We start from the raw sequence: 6,263 nt of genomic DNA, 5'->3' as shown, positions 1-6,263 counted from the left end.
AAAAATGCATGTCCATACAAATACTTGTATACAAATGCTTATAGTATCATTATTCATAATAGTCAAAAACTAAAACCAGATCCAAACTGGAAACCATCCAAATGAATAAACAAAATGTAGCACATCTATGTAATGGAACACAATACAGCAATAACCGATACATCCAACAATATGGTTAAACTTCAAAACCATTTTGCTAAGTAAAAAAGCTAGACATAAAAAAAAAAAAAACACAACAGGTATTGTGATTCCATTTTTATGAAATTTCTAGCTAAGACAAAATTTTAGAGACAAAAATCCTAACAGTGGTTGCCCAGAGCTGGGTGGCTATGGGGATTAACCTCAAAGAGAACTTTGGGGGGAAATGGAAATGTTCTGAAATGGGGTTGTGGTAACAGTTGCCCTCTTTTATAAATTTACTAGGAATCACCAGATTGTAAAGGGCCTCTTGCTTTGTTCATATTTGATGTTATCTCTTTGGGGAGGTATTTAATCAAAAAGAATGTTTTTGGAAGTAATGGGTTGAATAAACCTGAGGTAATAAAAAGTTAGAGTGGTCATTCTCGAGTTAGTACATAAGTGTCACCCTATGCTCATTTGTCGCATTGTTGGCCATAGAAAACCTAGCAACAACCTAAGGCTCATCAGTAGGGCAGGGTTAAACTAGATACAACGCAGCCATGTTATGAATGACTATGCAGATGCAGCTGTAAATAAAAAATTAAAAGATACCCAAAATATGCTAAATGGGGGGGAAAACTGAAGTCACAGAACAATAATGAAAAGTATAATTCAATTCTAACAAACATACACACACTAAACTACATAAGGTTTACTTCCCCTCTGGGGAAGCTTGAGACAAGAGTAGAAGAGAAATTTTATTTTTTAGTATATTCTATATTTGACTTTTTTCACAAAAAGCATATACCACTTTTGCAGTTTGAAAACACTGTTTAAACACTCTTCCCTTGAATAAATACCGCCTCTCAGCAATCCTGCTGCTCGGGGAGCCATGGTTTTTCGTAAAAGGAGACTAAATTACTTTGAAAAAAACATTCAATAGAATTCTCTATCAGCCAGCAGTTTGCTGTGCTGGTAGCTTAATAATAATAATAATATTCTTTATGCACATAGTTGTCTACTCTGACAGCTCCATGATGTAATGTTACCACCCCTGTTTTGAAGGGAACTCTAAAGCTCAAGAGGTCAGGTCACCTGCCCAAGGCCACCCACGTAGACAGAGTGGCAGTGAGGCCTATCACTTTAAATCTGCTATTTTTATTCAGCTACCTGCCTCATCAGGGATGATGATAGACATAATGGTGACCCTGAGGCACTACAGGATCCTAAAGGCCTTATGAATCATCAAAGAAAGATTTAATTATATTTGGTGCAGTTTGGGTTTTACCCATACTTTATTGTGTTATAATCCCTGGAAAAGTGTTCAGTCACATTTAGCACACACTGTCACCCTTATTAAGAATATTTGATTAACCAGAATGCCTCTGGCCAGGCTGAAATTTGGAGAAATTACTCTAAATTGATCCCCTTCATGTTTTTTTTTTTAATGTATTTTTATTAATTTCAGAGAGGAAGAGAGAGGGAAAGAGAGAAACATCAATGATGAGAGAGAATCATTGATTGGCTGCCTCCTGCATGCCCCCTCCTGGGGATCAAGCCCACAACTCAGGCATGTGCCCTGACAGGGAATTGAACCTGTGACCTCCTGGTTCATAGGTCGACACTCAACCACTGAGCCACACCAGGCAGGCCCTCTTCATGTTTTAAGAGTTTTTACTTTCCTCTCTGCGCTGACTCCCCTCAACCTTCACTCAGAAAGCACTCCAATCCTCTTTTCCCCTTAGACCAGCTCAGCCCACCCTCACACAGCCAGAGGGCAAAAGGGTCAGGAGGAGAAGGTGGCTTGAGAGGTCACCAGCAGAGGCCTCCGGTGCTACAGCCTCAAGGCTCCCTTCCCAGCTCCCTCCTATGCCGGGGACACTGGTGACAATCTCCCAGTCACCACACCCTCACTCTGGCAGGGCCTTCCCACAGCCTCTGAATGGGAACACTCACAATGAAAGCAAGGGGTGAGTAAATGACAGCAAGTCTGGGCTCAGCCACATTACTTTGAGGAGGAGCAAATGTGGAACTTTAACCTTGGGAGTGGACTTCATTATGACACCACAGACGACCCCAGCTAGAGGAATGGAATTTGGGGTTGATATGCTCAACTAACATATAGATTAAAACAGACCTGAGGTTTACATGTGAAGACAAGAGATAAAACTCTCAAGATTGGGAATCAGGTAGCTCATGCTGGAAATAAAGAGGCAGAATTATGCATAGTGAGAACCCATTCTAGAACCAGACAAACAGGAGTTCAAAAACTACCTTGGACTCCAGTTGGATGACTTGGGATAAACTACTTAATCTCTATGCCTCAACTTCCTCATCTACAAAATCAAGGTAGGGGTAATACTTACTTTGATAGTGTGATTAAAAATTAATCTACATAAAGTACCTACTATCATTTCTGGCACATAGTAAATGCTTATTAAAAGGTAGATATTATTACTATCAAACTCTCATTGTAGTTCTGCCACAAAAATGAGAAAATGAAATAGATGATTCCTTCTAGGTCTAAAACTTTGTTTCTGTTATTTAAATTAGCAAGCTGGTAATAAAACTTGATTACTATTTTCAAGCCCACAAAATTTCATTGGTTAGGAAATCATTTCAGGGATTTATTCCAGGGCCCATTTCTAGGTCTCCAAAACCCACTGTTCCTGCTGCCCAAGGAACACAAGAAGAGACTCCAGATTGCCAGGTTAGTAAATCATGACCCAGGTGCTAGACCAGGCGTCCACTGTACAAGTCATTAACCACAACAATGAAATGAAAGAAGCACAGTTCCACCCCTGCATTATTTATTCTTAAAGGCTTTTCTTCTCATACCTTCTATTGATAAAAATAACACGTGCTCTTCGTGGGTTGGAAAGTGAAAAAAAAAAAAAAAAAACAAGAATCAAAACGATCAACTATAATCTCACATGCAGCTGTGAATACTTCAGTTCACTTCAGATCTTTTTCTGTACATATTCCTCTTTATGTGAGTGAACACATCATTGCATGTTAAACTGCCTGTTTCACTTACATTTTAACAACTGCCAATCCCCTGGGCCAATGGCTCTCAGCAGAGCTTGAAGCTTGTGGCTGTAGCTCAGTGCACACATTTACCCGGCCCATCTCCTGGAATCACAGGGGGGAAAGAGTTCCAAAGAAATCAGTAGTTACCTCCCCCTACCTTAAAATTCTTAAACACCATGATCTTCAGAGAATTTGAGGTTATTCCTAGGACACAGTTCTCCAGAGGCTCTTGATGATCTCCCTGGGGAAGTGGATATAGAGGGAGAAAGGGCTTAATTCCTCCCTGACCCCTGAGGTTCTGTATCTGACCATCAGGCAATGGATGGAAAGGTTGAAAGGGTGGAAATTATGTTCATGGAGCAGCTAGAGTAGAAAAGCAAAGATTCTCCCAATACCTACAGTTCATGTGGTGGCCCACCTGAAATGGGCCAGGGCCAGGAGGTGATAGAACATACATTCCTCTGAATACCTCATAGAGATGCCTCCTGAAAGGGACCTCATAGGGACAAACCTCCCTCAGGCTAGGTCAGTGGTCGGCAAACTCATTAGTCAACAGAGCCAAATATCAACAGTACAATGATTGAAATTTCTTTTTCGAGCCACATTTTTTAAACTTAAACTTCTTCTAACTCCACTTCTTCAAAATAGACTCGCCCAGGCCGTGGTATTTTGTGGAAGAGCCACACTCAAGGGGCCAAAGAGCCGCATGTGGCTCGCGAGCCGCAGTTTGGAATATAACTTTACATTACATACTTTAAACTCTTACTTCAAATCTTCAGACTTACCTTTCAACTTGAATTTTTAATTTGTTGTTGATGGCGTTTTGGTTTTCTCTTCTCTGAGGCCCAGTGAAAATCTTCCTCAGGGTTGGCTCTCTTGGAAGAACAGGGCAATGAGGTCGCTGTGGTAGGGACAGGGGTTTCTGTACGAGTCTCTCCAGTTAGTCAGGGTCCTTCATAATGACTTCTAGAAAGCTGAAAAACCCAAAGTATGCAAAATGGTTATAATAGGTGAGACACAAAAAAAAAAAAAAAAAGTGCCCAGAGGTGTTGACAGAATCAAAGTACATCATAGGTCTTAGGAAGGTGTGCTGCTGCCCATTTCCTCCCTCCAACTACCTAAATGTTCTCTCCTTTAAGGCTTTTCTATTATGGTTCCTCTAAGCCCCCTCAGGTCACCTTCCCAGAAATCCTTTCTTCCTCTGAATCACTAGTGTTTTTGCTATTGGTACTATTTCAAAATGTTACTGCCCTGTATTGCTGGTCATTATGTCCCAGTGTTCCACATGGGTTATTCTCTCTTTAAAATTTAATAACCTTCTCTGGATTCTGAAAACTCCCCACAGTCCTCAGAGCAGTGCCTGGTAATGTGATGCTCAGCACCAACTAGAGCCCCAGGGAGAGCACTGGGCACTCCTGACCTCCAATGACTGTTCTCACCCCAACCTTGTCACCCTCTTCTAATCCCCAATCCTAACACTTCTCTCCATCCAACAGAGAAACATTTCCCCTTCTAATGCCCAACTCAAGTGGCAGGGACCCCAAATGATATTTGCTTTGTTTTTCAGTTTTATTTCATAATCCTCTCATTTACAAGGCACAGAGCCCTCTTGGGGGATGTGGTCTAGCCGGGCTCACATGCCTGTTCTTGGAAACATACATCTTTCCAGTGACAATACCTGCTGCTGAGTCTAGTCTAGCGTCATGCCAAACTCCTTACTTTGGGTCATTTTTCTCTCCGGAATGTGACTTCAGCAGCAGCACACCAGCCCCGTCCATCAGTTACAGCTGTCAAAGTCTGAATCGCAACTGTCAAAAGCGTCCGAATTCTTCCCCATGGTGCTCCTGAGCACCAGGCCAGTCCAACAATGAGATGCCATTTATCTGACCTGGAGCATTCTGTGGCAGTTAGGAGGGTTTTCCACCGAGAGCACAGGGCGGTCCCTTGGCAGAGGCGGGCCAATGAATTGGAATCTTAGTGCTGACATATTCCAAACCTTTTGACCAAGAAATGGAGAAATTCCTGGGAAATTGGGGTAGATAGGTTTTCAGTAGGGACTCCGAGAGTTGTGTTGCACATGGCAACCCTTGACAGACACTTTTTAAATAAAGAAGTTCACTTCTTTCAAAATTTTTGGTTTAATGCTAGGAGATTGGTTGAAAAGGTGTACTAACCAATTCTAATCATCACTTTGTTGCTTCCTAGTGTCTGTCTTTGGGAGACAGTGTCAACTCTAACAACTTATGGCATTTGTGGTCACCCACACTCACAGGTTGCCTTGAACAGCTGGGTTCCTTCCCCCCCGCCCCATGATGGGCTGTGAGCTCTAACAATAACCAGTCTCCATAGAATATAGCTGAATAATTCCTTCCTGGTAGCTTTATAATAATAACATTTTTAAAAGAATCTGTATTGTTCTGTTTGGCTCTTTTGAGATTCCTAGTATCTCATTACGTCAGGGGAGTCTTTGTTTCCTCCAGGTAAAGAAACAAAAAACAGAAACCCACATATTACTGGCCTTTTTATTGAGCTGTCACAATAGCAGCAGTGGGAGAGTCACTATGTGGAGGAGACAATAGCAACATGGATCACTTCGCATTAAAACGTGGTACCTAATTATTGTTTGTAGGGGCAGTTAATGAGTGGCACTTGTAGGCGACTAAGTACATTTGGGATTGGAAGACCAATGGAGTGAGAGGCAGTGTGGAGAGAGAGTCTGAGAACTCTTTCTGCCCGGTCCCATCCTACCCCACCCACAGCGCCTTCTTGTGGGGTTGACAATGGGTTGAAGATGCCTGGGAAGCCACTGGCCAATAGAGCCCATTCACAGAGGATATCCTGAGTCTGCTGTGCATCATCATAGATTCGGCTCAGCAGCCAGTGAGAACAAAAGAGGACTTGAGTGTATTTACAGCTGGGTAGGCTGAATAGAAGGGCCCTGAAAATATAAAAGTTCAGGAGTCCCTATCCTAGATCAGGTATTATTCCAGATACTGAGGATACAGAGCAAACAATAACCCTCTCCAGACCTCAGAAAACTCCACCTTGCAACAAAGGTAGACCCATATAGACTGCTATAGATTGAATATTTGTGTCCCCCCTCCCCCCGCCCC

The sequence above is a fragment of the Eptesicus fuscus genome, chromosome 3 (assembly GCF_027574615.1).
Source record: "Eptesicus fuscus isolate TK198812 chromosome 3, DD_ASM_mEF_20220401, whole genome shotgun sequence".
Classification (NCBI taxonomy): Eukaryota; Metazoa; Chordata; class Mammalia; order Chiroptera; family Vespertilionidae; genus Eptesicus; species Eptesicus fuscus.
This window is presented reverse-complemented; position numbering follows the sequence as displayed.